General features: G+C 51.0%; 1 protein-coding gene across 3 annotated transcripts in view; it reads left to right on the plus strand.

The window, feature by feature from the left end:
• LOC135254803 (cilia- and flagella-associated protein 251-like) overlaps positions 1 to 19,848 on the plus strand; it is an 82,832-nt gene continuing 62,984 nt past the window's right edge. For 2 of the 3 annotated variants that reach the window (XR_010329966.1, XM_064335318.1), the window contains exon 1: positions 2 to 516. The gene's annotated coding sequence lies outside the window, so the exon portion shown is untranslated. Of the gene's footprint in view, positions 517 to 19,848 lie in introns of all 3 variants that reach the window. The other variant, XM_064335317.1, reaches the window with a different exon arrangement.

Below are 19,848 nucleotides of genomic sequence, written 5' to 3' on the forward strand. Positions count from 1 at the left end.
GAGCAGCGGTTGCTAACTGAAGCTACGTTGCTGACATCATTTTTCCGCGACTCCGTGTGTCGGTGAAAATAAAAGCTGTGGAAAGCGGAGAGCATCGAGCTCTGTGTCTTATTTCCTGCCGAGTCCCCGTCAGCTCTCAGTGGACTGAGACCTACAACGCTCCGGAGAAAGATTTGTTTCCCATGGGCAACTAAACTGAGGGAAGAGCCGCTTCAGTCATTTTGCGGGTATCGATCGTGAGTTTTTAAACATACAACACTGAACAACCTATCCAGTCTAGCATAGCTTTTAGTTAGCTATTCAATTAACGTTAGCTAACAGCCCAGGGAAGGGCAACCAAGCTAGCGTCAGCTTGCTGCTGTGCTGGAAAAAAGAAGCGGAGAGGGACCCGTAGCCGCGGCGCACCGGGCTATACTCACTGGGTCCATCCAAAGGAACCTTTCATAGTGCTGGAAAATTAAAAAAGGGAAAGGAGGCCCCACTTGGTGGACCCTGTTCCGTGCGTCTTTGAATGAGGTAAAATCACTTGACTTTTTCAGAGAAAGCTGGTCATCTTATTCGTGACATATTACGGAAATCTTTGCAGAAAAGGCCAGGCAAAACAGTGGGGCAGCTTAGTAAGTTGAGAGCCTTGCTTTCAAACCATAACCCTTGCAAAGGTTTCTGCCAGTATACCGAATAATTTGTCTATTTTGCATTAGCTAGTTTGTTAAATATCTCACTTCTTGCCCGTGTAGTCTACAACACGCATACCTAGCTACAATCTCCAAGTAAACGAACGATAGCAAAGGAAACGGGTCATTCATGTTTTTGTTCAAAGGGTCAAGGTAGGGTAAAGGAGACGCACAATGGGGAGTTTTTTAATGAAAAATATTCGTTTAATGTTAGCAAACTAGAGGACTAGCTAGACACCTCGCGCGTTTTTATCACCGATAGTTTGCTGAAGTAAAAGTAATGTCGAAGGCTATGTTGCTCATGTTTGCATGCATTCTCTTTGGCTTTCGTTTATTAAACGTAACGTTACTTGGGCATTCAAGGTAACTAGCTAGCTGGGCAACATTATCTTGCTAAGTAGGTAGCTACAATGTATAGTGGTCGCTAGCTAGCCAAGTGATACCAGCTAGCTAGCCAACACGTATCACAGTGAGGATGATAATAGGGGAGTCTTATGTTGCAGAGTACAAAAGTCCTCATTTGATATTCAGTTCACGTCGCTAGGCAGCTAGCTTGCAAGCTATGTCATGTCTGGTTCAACTAATGTTTGCTTACTAGCTAGGTATTAACATCGTTAGCTATATTTTCTCGAGTTTTCACCAGCTAGACTGTTGTCTTATCAACTAACCATAACTGCAAGCAGCATTAATCTGACCGTTCTCTACCGTTACTTTGTAACTACTTGGCATGTGCAAAGTTAGCCAAGCAGCAAGCAAACTCGCCTACAAAACTTTTGATTTCTACATGTAAGCCGGTTAGCTAGCTAGCTGTATACTTTCAAGCTTTTTATGCGCAAACGGTCATATTGTACTACAATTCTAGGTTGAACTTGCGAGTGGGCTAACGAACTAATACAATCTGGGCTTTTAGGTGGCTAACGTTATAACGATCACAAATAACAAGCTATCTACGAAAGTGGTTATATGGCGGCTAGTTAGCTGGGAACAATGCTTTGCGCCTGCTCGAGTAGGCATAACGTTAGCTATCGTTAGCATATTTATTTAACCTGAACTGGGAGAACGGCTTTCAAAATTGGCTGGGCTATTTGAAGGAGACATAAAAACGTATGACAGTTTTTTTTGAACATTATTTGTTTTTAACGTTACCTTAAGCGAAGGTCACCCGTCGGAATGCGCTTAATGGACCATTTTACCTGTTTGTATGTATTATATCTAGTGTCACGAAAGACATTCCTCAGATTTGCAAGGAACACTCAACAGTTATTGTCATGAAATGTGTGAATACGTTACTACTTATACATGCATCACATTTGCATATGAATGATCAACTTGCAAAATTTGACTTCATGTTGTCCAGTTTCATTTTGGTAACTGCACGGTTTGTTATTGCCTGCCAACCAGTTTATTATCATGCTATGCATGTACTTTGCTGTTGACCTTTAACCGTGGTTTAGAACTATTGTGACGATTGAACCACCGGTACATAGAAAGTATGTCAAAAGGTCATTCCAGTATCTCCCTGAAGAATATGTGCATCAATGACGGACACTGTGTTTCACAACTGTTAAACTCTTTCACAAGTTTCTGATGCGTTATGCAAGTGGTTCTTGGAATATATTCGTATTTGTCTGTTTTTGTTGTTATGCAATGGCCGTTATTACATAAAGTTACACCTGTCTTCTCTGACTTGAGAACATGGGAGGTTCTATGAGACACCATTGCCATGAAATTATTGCAGAGGGAGTGACATCAGCGCTCACCAGTTAAATGTTTTTAGAGAGGTACTTGTGTATGGACTCGGTTATTGTATTGTTGGGTGGCATTGTAACTTGGGACACGTTTTATTGTTGTCTGGGGATGTGTTTGAGCATTAGGCAGTTGATTCTCAGCATTGCACACGGTTGAATATTGAGTGTTCTTTCACCGGGAGGAATGAAGCGTTTGCACACAATTGAGGCTGTTGGCTAAGCGTTGTGCTGTGCACCACTGAATGTTGTGTGGGAGGTATTTCAGCATCGATATGCTAGACCTCGCTAACAAGAAATAAGATCGGGCAGGCTAGAAAGAAATGCACGAGTTAGCGTTTAAGTGTAAAAAGGGGTAATGCAAAGAGCATAAAGCGCGAGCCATTCATTAGCAATGGAACGAATGCAGAGTTCAAAGGAGCGATTCCAGCCCGTTGAGCCGTTGCTAGCGTGCAGACGGTCGGGGCACCGGGCTACCTTGCTTCACCCGCGGAGTTCACACGCTGCTGCCGGCGGGCGTCCGTAGAGAACAGCCGAACGCCGCGGCTTCTCAGCGCACAGCAGAAAATCAGCGCTGGAAATCCCTTCTCTCATATGTGTGCTGGCCCGTTTCCCCTTGTGTTTCTGACCATTTTGTCTGCACCCGCAGGTCTCTGCAGTGCTCCCATTTTAGGAGCATTTGCTCCCGAAAATTGATGTGGTGCTGGAAAATAATTTTTTTATTTAGAGCACATCTACTAATTGGGATGCATTAGTGCGCTCCTAAATATTTCAACTTCTGTGCACATGTGCTCCTTGGAAAAAATGTTATCGTAGAACCCTACCCTGTCATTCAGCGCAAATCATCTGTTCAGTACTCGGTACAGTGTAGTGCTATGCCGCATTGTAAACAGCTGAACGTCCAGCATCCTCAAGAAAAATCTGCGAGTGGACTGTTTTGCTTTTGTGGCATTGTCCTCCACGGCATCATCCTGCGTTTGGCCAGCCTGTCCCGTTCCGTCTGCGTTTGAGCGCTCCCTCCACAGCGAGCGGCTGGGTGGAGGGGAGGGCCGTGCAGACTCCATTTATCACGGCCCGACACCCGCTCGCACCGTCTCCAGAGCGCGAGGAGGGCCCCATTGCGCGCGTCCTCCCGGGAAGACCAGGGGAAGCGACTGACAGAGGAAACGGCTGATAAATGAAGGAGAGGAGAAAGGAGGGAGGGAGAGAGGGAAAGCAGATGGCGGGAAGACGGCGGGTGGAGCAGCATCAGAGCCGCTTGGAACCGACACTCGGGGACTGGGGGTGGGGGAACTTGGGCTTTTCTATGCACTCTTGTGGGTCGGCGCCAGGGCTGGGTCCTGTAGGGCACAGGTGTCAAACTCCAGTCCTGGAGGGCCGCAGCGTCTGCTGGTTTTTGGGGTGTTCTCTGCGCAAGCGTTTCATTTAAGTCATTGATTGGCTAAGGAATCCACACACCTTGTTCTCAAGGCCTTAATTTGGCTGCTCATTGAAAGGAGAACACAAAAGCCAGCAGACACTGCGGCCCCCTTGGGCTCATTTTGACACCCCTGCTGTAGGGGGTGACTTCTCACTTCCTGTTAAATCCACCCATTTCACCTTCTATATTAGACATGCTTTTGTAGCACATAGGAGTTGCATGGTGCCTCTGAATGTGGTACAGATATCAACTGCAGCCTGTTTTCAATCCCAGTTCCCCATGAATGGGATGGGATGTGTGTTTGAAGGGCGCTGTTTCTCTCAGGAAAAACTGTAACTGAGTTGCCGCTGTACCGAGATAAGAGCCGTAATGGAGGCAGCTGAGCCGGAGAGCATGTTACATGAGCTGCCGTCGCTCGATTTCCTCTTGCGGCCGGCGATGGCGATTTCGAGCGGCGGCTCTTAACCTGATGTATGGAAGGGCGGGGTCAGCGTTCGTCGCGGAAACGCCTCCTCAGGCTGAAGCGACCCCGGGGCGGTCCGATCAGGCGAGCACGAGACGAGAAGCTGCTTTATTAGGGCCGGGCGACGTCGCGAGTCTGTAGGTGTAAATTTGTGCAGGCGTAGGCGTTAATGCCTCCGCTCTACCGATGCAGCTCGCAAGCTGCGCCCCGCTGCTACCCAGCTGAGCCGGGCTGATGAAGATTGATTAGCTTTCCGCTGCTAGACCCGGGCTGCAGTTTATTTCCCACACAGACTGTACCAGGACTAGTGTGTGTGTGCACGCGCGTTTCTGCGCCAGTCGTCTTTCCGTGGCAGCGTCGCTCGCTGCGCTTAACGGGATACCGGGCGACGCCTCCCGTGGCATTGCCCGCGCCGCCCGCCGCCTGCCGCGCCAGCTCGCCGCTCTTTACGGGGCTTCGTTTCGGCAGCCGATTCTCGCTCCGCTCCAAAGCCCGCAGTCGGAGGAGCGTCACCTGGATGAGAGAGCCTGGTTCCGGAACCACAGAAGAAGAGCGTGAAAGCCTGTTCGGGTCTTAGGAGCTAAAAAAAATGGCTGCATCTCTCATCCTCTGCACGGACCTGAGGAGCAGCCTTATCTAACTAGGCCAGAATGCAGTACTGGAGGCTAGTCAAGGCAGGATAGGAGTCTCCATTGGTTTCTTTTTCCCCTCCCTCCACGCTGAGGTTGTCGTACCTCACACAACACGCGCTTTTGTGCTCCAGACGCATTGTGTTCTCCATGGCGTTTCGTGTTTGGCACCAGCCCTCCTTTGATGGGGGGAGAGTGATCTGCAGCCAGCCGAACGCGTCCCCTTTATCTCCCCGAGGGGGCCCTTCCGCGTGACGTTCCCTTCCTCACGCAGACGCCTTTTGTTCCCCTCCCTCGCCTTTGTCTGATGCGCGCGAAGCCCAGAACATCGCTGGAGTCTGAGGGAACGGCGTCAGTGTTTTCTGTCACAGGGCCGAGCGTCATCTCCGGCGCGGAGTCAGGGAGGGTGCCGGAGGACCTGCGTCTCCTGAGCTGAGCTTTTATGAATGGGGGCAGAAATCCTCCCCCCCACCCCAAATAAAAGGGTTATTTTCATGAATTTCTGAGAGAATTTTTTTATATGCACGGTGCAGTGCATGTTGAAGCTGGTTCTCTGTCTCGCTCTATGTCAGGGATCTCAAAAATAGAATCCTGAGAGTCGGTGTGTCTGTTGGTCATTGGTGTTTTTCAGCATCCCAGTGTTTTTAAAAAAAATCTTTTTTTTAAAGTGTTGGATAAGATAAGAGTCTACACATGGTTTCCAAGGCCTAGATTGGCTGCTGGTTGAAAGGAATCCACAGAAACCTGCAGACACTGTGGCGCTGCAGGACTGGGGATTGAGCTCCCACTGCACAGTGTCGTCTGCATCTGTCTCATTGGGCGTGAGATTTTCCTTTAACCGAACAGTAATAGGAACTGAAATAAGCTCTTCCACAAGGCACTCGGGGGTGAAGGTCGTACACTTCCATTGTTCTGGCAGTCAAAACCAGGTGTGAACGTTTGGCTCTCCTCTCACCTGCCCCTTGAATGTTCCCTTTGGTAACATGAATGATGTTCTGTTTGTTGCCTGTGTCCTGTCCTGTCCTGCTGGCTTCCCCATCCTTTTCCGCCGCGGTTTCCAGTCCGGTTTCCTGCTGTTCCTGAGCCTTTCGCCCACGCTCGTCCAATCACGCGTCAGCTCTGACGGCGGAGGAAGAGCACAAGGCCCTGGTTAAGAGGATGGGCTGGCGTGGCAGTTTTCCATTGTGTTTTTTTATTTTACTTTAGAGGGTAGGGGTTGGCGTCTGCCCTCCCTGCGGAGGTTCCAGTCGCACAGTGACTGGCTCAAACGCCCCTGGAAAGGAGCGATGGCGGCTGCGCTGACTCGGCTTTCCCGCTGACGTTGCCCCCGCCCGCTCGCCCCACGTTGACTTGCCTCGCCCCCGTCGGCTTGCCCCGACCCCCCCCCCCCACCCCGTCCCTCGTGAGTGCTGTTCAGCCTCCAGCGTTGTTCCTTCCTGGCTTTGAAGTCCATGTTGGCAAAACAGAGCCGCTGTCGGATGAAAGGGGTGGCGGGGGGGCCGGGGGGGCGCCTCCGCCGATTCCCCAGGTGTGTGAGTGAGCGCGCAGACCGGGGGGCCCCTCTGACCTCGCCGGGGGGGGTCACCCCGGGGGGAAGAGAGGGGGTGGGGAGGCGGCTCGGGGTGCCTAGCAAGCCGCAGGGGGGGGGAAGGGGCGCCAGAGTGGAGCGGACTCAGCGGTCGTGGGGGGTTTTCGAATGCGGCTCTGTGGAGGAGGCTTGCTTGCCGGTCGTACGTTTTTCTGTTGGCGAATGCTCACCGCATGCAAACCCTCACCGCCCCCCCCCCCCTCCCGGTGTCCCATTACAAATAGCCTCACGCCTCTCCCGCCTGCTCTGCGGAGGAGACCGGGGGAGATACCTAGCGGGAGGGAGAGTTATAGAGCAGGAGAGAGAGAGGGAGAGGCTCTGAATAATTCAGCACCGGGCCTCTCAGCCCTGATATGGGAGTACTCCAGCAAGCCTGCAGGCTTTGATGTGGGCTGCACGTACAGCCAGCCGTGTGTGTGTGTGTGTGTGTGTGTGTGTGTGTTTGTGTGTAATGGGGGGGTGCTTGAATTTTCCCAGTGATACAACTCCCACTGTTTTTCTAAAATTTCAGTCAGCCTCCCTCTGTGCAGTCAGCAGAGGTGCATGCTGGGATTACGGTGGTTTGTCGATGATGTGGACGACTACCCTGTTCTCTCAGGTGCTGTATGGATTATGTGGCTGAATGGGACTGAACAGGAAGCGCATTACGTGTGCGTTTTAATTAGAGATGCCAAAGTACAGCAGACCTTTAAAGTCTGTATGGGGGGAGACTGTTTAAGTGCCTTATAGTGCAGCAGCCCCAGACTTCTATATGGCTTAATAATAATAGTAATAATGGCCTAATTCTGTTTCATTTTAAACCAGCCTTTGCCTGTTTTGAAATGAACATGGGCTATTTGAAGCAGTGGGCTTACAGTGCAGGTTATCGGAGTCAGTGTGTGGTCTGTTGCTTGTATAACAAATTATACTTTTCATAATGTGCTGAGGTGCATATCTGACCAAAGAACTTTGGCTTTTCATGGCACCATTTTCCTTCTCCTGCTGTTCCTTTCGACACCTGCTCTGTGGCATTTTGTGTTAACTTCTTGTTTCTATTCTGTAAAGCCCTTTGTGTCACAGGCCTGTATGAAAGGTGCTTCGTCAGTCAGGTTATTGTTAGAATATTTTAATGGGAAGTGCAGACACAACAGCAGCACTTAAATCCCGTACGCGTTGGGCTGGTTTTACAGACACACATTAAGCCTGGTCCTAGACTAAATTCAGCATTGAGTGGAGATGCTCTGTATGAAACTCAGAGTAGTCCAGGACTAAGCTTAATCTGTGTCTGTGAAACTGGCTCGTATCGCCCTTACTGACACAGGCCTGGCCTTGTCAACAGTCGCACTCGCGGACCAGCGTCGTCCGGGACGACGGCGGCAAACAGTGCTGCGTTGTGGCCCTGGGCTTTAAAGCGGAATTTGGTAGTTTTAATTTCCCCAAGCTTTTTACGTATGCAGAAGCCGATGCTTTTAAAGAAACACGCTGCAGAGCGTAACTGCGTTTGCTGCTGCTATAGCCGTGTCCCCAGAGGAACACGCAGCCCTGTGCCAGCCACAGACTAAATACAACCCCTGCCAAAAAAAGAGAGGAAAAAATGGCAGGAGACTAAATAAACAAACAGAATAACGGGGTTCTCTGGATTCCTCCAGGCCCCGCCCCCTTATTGCGGGTCTGTTGGGCGTGCTTAGGGGGAGGGCCCTCGCCAAAAGCGCCGTTTTTCGCCGCGGAGCGTCCGAGCGTCACCGCGCCCTTCGCCGGGGCGTCCGTCATTTTTTTGGCTTCCCCTCAACATCAAAGCAGATGTATTCACCGCTCGCCTCGCTCCCCGCGCTCCCTGCTCTCCCTCGCCTCTCCGCTCCCCGCGCCTCCTCGCGCTTCCTGCGCCTCGCCTCGCCTCCTCGTGCTCCCGCGCGGCGTGTTCATCGCGAGTCCCTCGCGGCAGGCACGGCGGAGGTCGCCGCGCGTTCGGGGTTCGGGAGGCCCGCCCGGGCGACCCCGCGGCCGATTCGAGGGCGAGCCGGTCCGTCCGGGGTGCTCTTATCCCTCAGCACCTCCCGACATCAAAACGCCCCTCTTTACTAACAGGGAATTCTACTGACCGGGAGACTGCTGGGCTTTCTCTAAAGCTATCTGAATGGGCTTACCTGTGTGAGAGCAGTGCACTCTCTTTGAGTGCACTGGAACAGTGGTTCACTGTGTGAGGCCACTGCCTCTGTGTCTTTCTCTGTTGCTCCTCTCTCTCCTCTCTGTGTCTCTCTCTCTCTCTCTATTGCTCTCTCTCTTGCTCTCTCTCTCTCTCTCTCTGTCTCTATTGCTCTCTCTGTCTCTATTGCTCTCTCTCTCTCTGTCTTTCTCTCTCTGTCTCTCTCTCTCTCACTTCTCTTTCTCTCTGAGTCAGTCTCGTTGGCTTCTGGTCTTTTCCACCTTCTGCCTAAACACAATGGACTTTGAGCCGACGGCAGGGCGATGCGGGATGGACCGCCGGCTCGCTGACAGAGGGTGGCTCCCAGCAGAGGGAAATGCTATCTGTGAACGGAGCCCTGTACTCACCGACTGGGTGGGTGTAACGAACTACAATACCCAGTGCCCTCTTGACCAGGAAGTGCCTCCGCCAGCCCCTCCCTCAACAAGGCGGTCTGGTTTGTTCACAAGATGAGCACAGCAAAAAAAGGGAGGGGCACATTAATAATCAAGCCAAAACCTTTTTTGCAGTACCTGGACTGTTGACGCGTTGAGAAGGACTTGAGTAGAAAAATTCAGCAACGGGCTAATGCATCCCAATTAGCAGATGTGCTCCTAAGTGATTTTTCCTGTTAGCGCACGCACATTTTTGGTCCTAACATGGGCCCACTAGAGTCCTGTATGGCGTGTTGTGGTAGAGACCCACATCTGCTCATATCTGCAGCTCCAGCTGACATGAATCTTTGCTTCATTTCTCCATAATGGCAGTAACACATTTCTGCCTAGGTTATTCACTATGTATCTGTCTGAATGTTGTTATTTGGCTTTTTTCTTCCTGTTGTTCTTGGGTATCTAAGTGAGGCTAATTAGTGCTTTTAGTGTTTTCTGTTTTCGTCCTCCCATTAAGAGTAATTTGGGTTGTGCACTGCGTCTGGACTTCCATACCTCAGCATCTCTTAAGGTCTGTCGCAAGCTCGCTGTTTTTCTTACGTCCCTGTGTGTCTGTGCGACCCACAGATGCCTGCTGCTGGAGACCGGGAGAATTCCCCCCTGAAGATTAATAAAACACGTTTCTGTACTTTGGTCATGCCAGGTAATATCGTTTCTGAATAAAAACTGTTTTTAAAACGGCGTGGAATATTGGGTACGAACTAGTTCAGCTTTCCCCCCCGGGGCTTGCGAAAGTAAATTATTTCAGGTTATGCCTTAAACGCGAACCGTTTCAGCGCATTAAGCGTTCCAGCAAGCGTCGAGGCGGGGTATTTTAGTCTGGAGCGCGCGGCTGCTTTGATAGGAGTGCTTCGCGGATGGATTCCCTCTCAGGACGAATCCGAAAAACACATGTCTGCTTCAGAAAGCGGTCGACTGCGGAGAATTGGCCTGCATCGCTCTCCACCCCCACCCCGCCGCGCGCCCTGAATTATTTACCGCTCATTGGAATTCAGTTGCCGTGGCGCCTCGCCACGAGCACGGAGAGCCTCCCCGTCCCCCCCCCCCCCACTGCGAGGCTGAGCCCGTCGCACGGCGAGTCCAGGGCTCTTCGGCCCCCGGCAGCGCCGCATGAGGCCAGAGTAGGGGGCGGGGCCTGTGCTGCCGGGTGACGATGTGTAAGTGAGGTTTTAAAAAAGCTAAACTGGGCAGTGCCAGTGACGCATCTGAACCAGTCATTGTGTTCTGCTGTGGAGAGCAAAGCCCTTTCGATTTGTTCGGACGGGCGAGTGATTGACAGATTCGCGGACCTCCCCTCGAATATGGGGTTCCTGAAACCTCACATCCCCCTTCACTGTGGCTGGGTGATTCCCAGGCCTTCCCTGGCCAATAGGACTTTACTCACACACCTTCAGTGCAAGAGCTGGCACTCTCTGCACCGTCACAGAAGTGGTTTAATGATGGCCCCAGGCCACCGATGGTAGCGTCGGTGGGACCTGCAGACGGGTGTACGACACGGGCACCAGCGCATAAAACCGCGTCGCAGACACCTGTGGGCTAATCTGGCAGGTGCTAGTGTTTACCGGCGCGGGGGATAATCTCACTGCGATAGTCTGGCAGCCGAGTGAGCCGAAACAGAGCAAACCTGTCTTCAGGCTAATTTTTAACTGTGGCGCAGTCTGTCCTCGGTTCCACCGAGCTGCCCTCAGAATGCAGGCGGCCCTGCTGCTCGGTCGGTACGGGGAGACGCTCAGCGAATATAACGGCTTCGTTTACTTTAGCGATGCGCGATACGGACGTTTAAGGCCGATATCGATAACTCTCTCTAGGGGTTTCGTCATACTTGTTCCTGGTTATGGTTATACACTTTGTTGTACGTCGCTCTGGATAAGAGCGTCTGCCAAATGCCTGTAATGTAATGTAATGTAATAACTGATAGGCTATTTGTTTCGCGGTGTTAGCCGATGCCGCTAACGCCCTCGTTTGCATTCTAGCACAGAATGCAAACTCCAACCAAATTTCCACATCCATGGAAGAAGTATGGGAGCACAAGTGTCAGCTTAAATGCAACATTGTGTTTTTTTGTAGCAGAACATTTCAACTTGCTGACTCCTACTAAGAGCGAGTTTGGAGTAGGCCTGTGTGACATGGGTTTCTGACTGTATGGTAACCTTCCTGAAAAATACTATAGTGACCATGGTTTCACTGTATAATTTAGTAATATAAATAGACTGCGATTTCTGACAAGTTTGGAATATATAGTCTGCTGGGAAACGTGGGTTAACTTGGATCACACTTATTCTAGATACAAAATGCACTGCAAATACCGTATTTGCAGCCCCTGGCATTGTATGGCTAATGTTTGCAAGGTTTCATGTGTTGCTAGTTGGTTCATAAGCATCCATTTTAAATCTAGTTTGTGAGCTGGTTTCATAACTATTTAGCAGTATTACAAAGGAAAGCAATGTTCCCACAGGTTGTGTGGCTGGCTAACCAGTGTTGCACCATTTCCAATTTAGATATGAAATACACGCCAACCTGGCTATCATGGTACTGATGAAATGAGAACCGACCATTGTGACACTTTGGTGTGCAGTCAGACTGGGGTAGCTTGCCTAGAAAGCTGTGGTTTCTCTGCATAGCTTTGCTTTGAGCTTGCCCTGTAAAAATGACACCTTGTAAATGAATAACAAGTAAGTGCTTGGGTTGTCTATGATTAGCCTAGGCTACTGTTTGAGCCTGACGTTTTCATTTGGTTTACAGATCAGCAAGGCATCCGTGTCCTCCCGCTGACCCCTTTATCAGGCATCATCATATCGGCCGTAATCTTATCAACACGGACTCGTTTGAAGCCGTTATCTGCCGATTCGCCCGGGTATTATCATACGCCCCTAAGATGCATGTGCCTTTCTGTGTGTGTGCCTGGAACGTGCTCTCCTGTTTTCGTGTTTGTTTTTTTTTTTTTAGACTGCGTGAGTTCCTGTCGTCTCTCGCCGTTACCCGCGGCTGGGGGAGATAGCGCCGCTTGCGCCGGAGCTCCGCGATCACGGCTGCGACTGCCAGCCCTGCCTCGGGCGCGCCGAGCCCCGCGCGCCTCTGAAAGCTCTGCTTCTCCCTCGCTTCAGGTAGCGGGAAATGAGTCCGGCCACATCTGCTGACCAAAGCCCAGTTTCCACTCACCTGGCTGCGCTGAGCTGTATGTGGGACATTATAATTAGAGCCAAAATGGCACTCGACACTTTGGCTTGCGTCTCTGCTGCTGCTGGAGTCCTGTTGAGCCTCTTTAGGGTTGAGCTTTAGGGGTGCCACCTGCTTCAACATGCATCGTGATTGCATATACTTCACCATCATTACTTTCCATTTTTGGAGTTATGCTATGCATATTTGGGAAATGGCAACAATGAAAACTTTTCAGCCCTGAAAATGAATATTTATTTCCTTCATTGACTGCCTGTGCTGCCTGATGAGGTGTAGCCTATTCCTTTTAAAGGGGTGCATTCTGCAAAGTGCAGTCTTACACAGGATGTACACCACCCACTCTGCGCTGGTCTGTGGTAGTTGATGTATAGATGATCTACAGATAAGTGCCAGTGACAGCGCTGCTCAAAGTTCTGCTTAATTACTACTGTGCATGTGTATCTGCTTTAATGTGTGTGTGTGTGTGTGTGAGAGAGAGAGACATTTGACACGTGTGTGTGTGTGTGTGCTTCTGTCTCTGTGTCTGATTTAGCATTGATGTGTGTGTGTGTGATTTGACATGAGTGTGTGAGTGTTTCTGTTTCTGTATCTGATTTAAAATGGATGTGTGTTTCTCTGATTTAACGTGTGTGTGTGTCTGTGTGTGTGTCTGCATTTGCATGGCTGTGTGTGTGAGCGCAGGCACTTCCTCTTCCCAGACGGGAGCTCTTCCAGTGTCTTATCTCTCGCGGCGCTCTTTCCCGAGCGGGCTTCCTGTGCGCGCTGGAGATTAGCGCGTGCCCATTGTGCGTTTGGCACGCTCCCCTGGCAGCTCCTCGGCGGTGCTGGAGCTCAGCGCCGGCTTATCTGCAGGGCCTGGAGATGAGCAGGGCCGGGTCACTGCGCATTAGCTCTGCTCACATTAGCCCCATGCACGCTAGCATCTTTGTTACTTTGTGCTCTATGCATCCCGTGCCAGGTTTTAGGGCAGCGGTGCAGTATAATGTGTAAGGAACTGGTCTTGTAACCTAAAGGTCACGGGTTCAATTCCCAACTGCTGTTGTAGCCTTGAGCAAGATGCTTAACCAGGATTGCTTCAGCATATATCCAGCTGTATAAATGAATTTAATGTACATGCTATGTAAAAGTTGTGTAAGTCGCTCTGGATAAGAGCTTCTGCTAAATGCCTGTAATGTCATGTAAACATTAGATAAGGTGTCATAATGGCTTTTGAGAAGGTTTGGTTGAATGAAATGTAACTGGTGTCGTTGGAGGTTCTCCATGACTGAACCAGCCCTGCGCAGAGTTCCGTTTGATTCCTCTGCTCCTCCCCCTTCCTGAGGTAATGGAGGATGCTCGAGCTCCTTGGATTACACCTGTGCTCTCATCGCGGCTTCCATGGCAACGGAGCCTCTACTGATTTCCTCTGGGATCCGCGCCCGCGGTCGTGAGCGCCAGCGGTTTCTCTGTCTTTCAGTTTCTGTTCTGGTTCCCTCCTCCGAACTCCTTCCCTGGCAGGTGTCTTCCCCCCCATCGTGCGGAAGCTCCCGGAAAGCGGGACGCCAGGCCGCTTTTCTCTCTCTGCATTGCTTAACATTACAGGGCAGCCGGGCGCTAACTACTGCCAAGTGCTAATCATCGCTGAGTGCTAACTGCCGACAAGTGCTAATTGTCGCTGAGTGCTAACTACCAGTGATCGCTAATGCTAATGGGCATGCGGCGCTATCCCACGCCGCGCGGGGCGTCCTGTGGCGGGATGCTAATGGGCAAGGCGGTTCGCGGCGCTGTGAGCGCCCGACGGAGCTGTCGCAGCCTGCAGGGGGGCGTGCCGCAGTCACTGCTGACTGACGTGAGCCGGGAGAGCCCCCGCCTGACTCTCCCCCTCACTCTTCATGTAGCGGCACGGGCGGCAGTGTAGTATAATGGGTAAGGAGCCGGTCTCGTAACCTAAAGGTCACAGGTTTGATTCCCGTGAAGGACACTGCTGTTGTTCCCTTGAGCAAAGTACTTAACCTGCATTGCTTCAGTATATATCCAGCTGTATAAATGGATGCAATGTAAATGCTGTGTAAAAATGTTGCATAAGTCACTCTAGATGAGAGTCTGCTAAATGCCTGTAATGTAGTGCTTTCATTGGGAATTTCAAAGCCCATGGCCCACTTAAGGAGTGAATTTGTGTCCTGTTACCCACTCATTATTGAAATGACAAAATAGCCCACGTTCATTTATGGAAAATGTTTGTAAATGTATACATGGACACATGAAATGGTTGGGTAAGGGTTAAAGTCTATTGCTGGGGCAGTGCATGTGTGTTCATGTGCGTAATGTATGTGATGTATGTAAAGTGTGTCGTAATGCTTCTCCTGAACCTCGCGCCCCACCGGTGGGCCCCGATCCGCGGTTTTCGCGGACCGCTACGCTAACTCGCCCTCCCGAAAGGATTCCCGGACTCCGGCACGCCCGCGCTCCTTCCGAGCCGAGCTTTGTTCTCCGCGGCGTAGAGGGCGTTGGCGGCGCGGCGTTGGCCTCGGCTTTTGAAGCGGCGCGGAGGAGCAGGGCTCGGGGAGGATCAGCGAGCCCGGCGGTCTCCAGCGGAAGGGCGGAGGAGGGAGGGAGGGAGGGAGGGAGGGAGGGAGGGGAGGAGATGGGAGGAGGCTGGCGGAGGGCCGGCTGTTTGAAAGTGTACAGCTGTTGGCATGGCGCTGATGGAGTGGCACTTCCTCTCCGGGGCCTGTGGGAGGACTTCTGTAGCGCTTAAAGCTACTGCTACCTGAGTTCTGACCTGCTGATAAGAGAGTGAAGAAAGCCAGCTAGACGACTGGAATCGGTTTCAGCCTTTGGGAAGAATGCTGTGTCCACAAATGGGGTGTGTGGGCGATGTCCTGTGTGAACCAGGAGCATCCCTGGGTCCCCAAGCCAGGGGTCCTGGATGTCCTCCACTTCTTTCCCAGCACTAAAACACAGAGTCCCTTCAGCTTGCGGTCGCATGAGTAAGACCCTTTACCAGCGAGTCACGTGACCAAAGCCTCAGAGGAAGTGGAGAAGCATGTCTTTCTCTGCTTTGTATGGGACCCGGCTTGTCTGTAATGGCTCTGCAGCATATTGTGGGTTGGCTGAACCCTTCTCCCTCACAGTGTTAAGTTTGTGGGGTGTGGACCTCTTCTCCGGAACATTCCTTCCTGAAAGAGGCTCCGGGGTGACCAGCCGAGACGTCGAGCTTGAGGCGCGTGGACTAGAAGGGGACAGAAGAGAGAAGAAAGCTCTGTTGCGCATTTTTGCGGGTTCTCCGCGGACGACATTTAGGCCTATGTTTCGCAGAGAGACAAAAGTTCCCTTTATGGGAAGATTAGATGAACAAATAGGATTATTGGCTTTGAGATACTGGTAGCTTTGTGGCTCTTGACTGGTATGACTTCTCTGTTTCTATTCACCATTGTTCCCGGGGAAGGGGGATCGATAGCCATTGACATGCTATTTGGACAATAAAAAGCTGTTTCATGTGAGGACCAAGTGGTGTGTGTATGTGTGCGCGTGTGTGTGTGTGTGCGCACTGCACAGAAGCTAGCCTGTTACCCTCGGCTCTGTGTGTGAGCACTTTAAAAGCCTCACCTTATCTGTTAAATAAAGCCATTATCTGGCCCCCGGAGAGCTGATATTGGAGGCCACTGTAAATCGTGAATGCTTCCCTTTGAGGGGAGCGTGTGATTCAGAGATCACTCCTCATTGGTGGCCGGACACTGGCGACCCATTGACCCGTGACCGAGGGCGGCCCTCCTCTCCCCCCCCCCCCGGTGCTCACAGACGGCCTCTTGTACGCGGCCGCCTTGCGGACGCTGGCTGTCGGGGGGTCACTGGGTAACAGGCCCCTCCAGCGTGCGCCCCAAGGGGACGCCTGAAGAGGGGGACTGAAGTGCCCTTCAGGATTTCTGCCTTTCCTCTCTCTTTTGCGGTCGTTGGCTTTTCTTCCGTACTCCGCGAATGCAATGATTTAGCAAAAAACGCTGGAGACTAAAGGGGCCCTTGACACCTCCCTGATCGCAGTTGACCGGAATATTCCTCCCAATGCTCTAGTGTGACATCCTAACCGTGTTAAACACGGTTTTATGCACTCGTCCTTCTGTGTTGTTGTGTTGGGATAATCCTGCTGAGAGACCAGCGGTCAACAAGACCGCAGAACAAACAGCAAGACCATGGTCAGTGCCTTGGCTTGCGCTTTTTTGAAACTTCAGTTGTGGGTTTAGGGTTTTAAGTTTAGAATGCTTTCTGTCTTGGTGTACTCATTTTACAAAGCAACGATGTTTAACTTGCGTCGCTTCAAAGGAGGCAGCACGCGTGTAGCTTGCAGGTTCAGGGACTGAATGTTTCCTTAAAAAGCACATGGGGTCCGTACTCAGACATATTATCAGTGCCTCACAGTTATCAGTTGCTTTATAGAACGGTTATTGCACGCTATCGAGCACTTCTGATAGGCTGAGTGTTTCTGGAAATAGCCCTTTCTCGTTTAAAACGGAGCACCTGCGGCAGCAGCGGCTCGCCGGCGCTCGGCCGCTCCGTTTGCCGCGCGGCGAGGCGGCGGGACCGGGCCGGTCGCTGCGAACACTGACGCGGTCCCTTTGAGCGAGCCGCTGGGGCTGCGCCGCTCCGCCGGCACCCGGCTAAACGGATAATACATGTTGCCTCTAGGAGTTGCCATGGATACGGGCGTCTGGATAGGGAGTAAATAAGGGTTTGTAAATAATGTATAAAGCCCGCGCTAAGTGCGCGCGGCGGGCGGAAGACTCGTCTCTGCAGCCTCCTCGCGGCGCCCGTCCAGGATCCCTGATTTCATCCTAGAAAACGCTTACAGCTTGTTCTAGGAATCTGCTCTTGAAAAGCCTAAAGTATTAGTGCTGGTTTGCTTTTCTACTTGGTAGTTAATTAATTGATGAATGCCACTGATTGGCCAGAGATTTAACTCACCCGGCGTCCCTGGTTTAATCAGTTCTTATTAGAGGGGATGAATGAAAACCAGCAGTACTACTGTGCTGGCCTCGAGGGCCAGATTTGTCCCTGGGATAGACATGGAACAGGATGTGGGCCTAATAATAACCGAAGTGAACCAGGGAACCATTTAAAATGGAAGTAAATTAAAGAAGACAGGTTTGTGAATATATTTTAAGTCCCGTAAGCTTCCTGTTTATGTTTGAAAGTTTGGGGACAGTTCCAAACACTCAGAAACGTTGCATGTGCTCCTAAGCGATCTGTCTGTCTGTGAGCAAATGTGGTTTGTCAGTGCGTGTTGCTGAGAGAGTAAGACTGGGTAAGAAAATGTGTGTGTGCGCGTGTGTGTGTGTGTGTGTGTGTGTGTGTGTGCGTGTGTGTGTGCGCGCGTGCGTGTGTGTGTGTGTGCGTGCGTGTGTGTGTGTGTGCGTGGGGTGTGTGGTGTGTTGTGAGCGTGTGCAGTGCGTGTATGTGTGCGTGTGTGTGTGCGTGCGTGCGTATGTGTGTGTGTGTGTGTGTATGCGTGCGTGTGTGTGTGTGTATGCCTGCGCGTGTGCTCGTCTGTGTCCTGATGCGTGCGTATGAGTGTGCTGTTTGCTCGCAGGGCGTCGAAGCTGCAGTTCCGCTGTGTTTGCTGTGAGGCCCCAGAGGAAAGGGTGTCACCGGCCGACGCGCCCGTCGTTAGATAAGCAGGTGGGGAAGAGGCAGCAGGATTACATCATCGGTCACCGGGCAGTTTAATCTCTGGGCTTCCGTTTCCCAGCCAGCGCAGAGGACGAGTCTCTGGGCAACGGAGGCATGCTGGCAATAGACGGCAAGCCCGTGGGAACTGATCCTGGGCCAGCCACGACTATGCGCTCCTCATTGGCCCAGCTTGATGTGGGCGGCTAGTTTGTAGAAGCTAATCCTGGGTCAGCATGAGCATGATGCTCTACACAGATTGGAGAAAGCATATCCTCATTAAGTGGGCCTTGGACTTATGTTTTGTTTGACCCTTGTCATAACTTATATTGTCCTCTCTTTCTGTGTTTGTCTTGTATAAATCAAAACTAGAACAGTAGATGAGAGAAAAATAATCCTTTTGGAAGGTTTTCATGGAAAATGCATGCTACTTGGTAAAGCCTACACAGTCCACATCAAAATGACTATTACATGTTTCCATAGCAACCTGTTAGGAGTTGGTTGAACTTTGGGCTTAAGTTTGAACGTGTTAAATCTCTGGAACCGAGGCATCTAAATGCACTCAGAAACTTGGCGGTCTGCACTGAACAAAACATCTTGTGAAGTTGCTATGAAACCGTCTTGTCAGCTACTGGTTGAACTGAGCCGACCTGGAACGCGTGCCTGTCAGAGCGCTGCTTATTTTTCACGCCGGTGGCTGAGGAGAATTTGCCAGGAGAAGGCGTCGGGTTCAGAATTTGGCCCCGTCGGTGAACGGGTGCAATGCTAGCTCGCTGTAGACTGTGATCACTCAAGAACTGATCCTGGATCTTCCGCGGCCTTATGTTCTATATGTCTGAAGCTAGCGTCTGAGGGCTCATGTGAGGGGAAGCTTTTGGCACAAAGACGCGATTAGCAACGCCGCTTCGTGAAACGAGAGGCGTTGTCGTTACCCGGCCCTTACGCGACTCTCTTTGAGCGATGAACGTGTCCTTCCATGTCCTTCCTCAAGCAGAGCATGGTGGGAATTGGCCAACGGGGGGCAGTGCGCATCACAGTGCAAACACTCAAATGCACAGCGACATTGGCATTAGCACTGCTGCTACTGTGTGAGACTCGGGAGGAAAGGCTGCTGTGGTTGAGCTTGGACTCGCAGTAGGGCCATGCCGTGCTAGTTCTTTTGGTCCAGCTCATGGTACTTATTCAGACCTCCACTAAAGGATTGTATATAGTTTTGAATGTGATTCTTATGCTGAACCTTTTTTTGCATGTTGATTTAAAAGCAAACGTTTTTTTTTGGAAATGACTCAATCTCAGACCGAATGAAATCATGGCCTTGCGATAATAATCGAGAAAATAACGTGAGCACCCTGGGAGCGAAAGACTGCGTGCGTCATGTCTTGCAGTCGGTTCCTGTTCCAGGGATTATCCACAATGCTGAAATCGTGGCGTGCATGTGTTTGTGTTTCGGGGCCGTGCAGCGGTTCGACCGGCAGGGCTGTGTGTCAGCATTCCCACAGAAAGCAGGAAGTGGGTGCTTCACACACTGGAAGTTGTGTAAACAACAGAAAATGCCATTTTCAAACTTAATGTATATCTGGGCTAGAAAAGTGGCGTTTTCTGATGTTTGCACAACTGCTGTTCTCACTTTCTGGTTTATATCCAAATACCAATACAGATAGTCCTGTTTGTTTAACAGGTACAGACAGTAGTGAGCATGTGTGCGTACACCTGTGTATTTGTTCATGCATATGTCTATGTGTGTGTGTGGGCATGTGCATGTGTGTTTTTGTGTGTGTGTGTGAGTGTATATAGTAGTGCTCATGTGTTTGCAAGCATGTGTATGAATCCAAGAATCGGACTCGAGAGTGTCAGTTTGAGCTCTGTCCATTCACTCAGTTCCCACCCCCTGCAGGGAGCAAG

The sequence above is a fragment of the Anguilla rostrata genome, chromosome 5 (assembly GCF_018555375.3).
Source record: "Anguilla rostrata isolate EN2019 chromosome 5, ASM1855537v3, whole genome shotgun sequence".
NCBI lineage: Eukaryota > Metazoa > Chordata > Actinopteri > Anguilliformes > Anguillidae > Anguilla > Anguilla rostrata.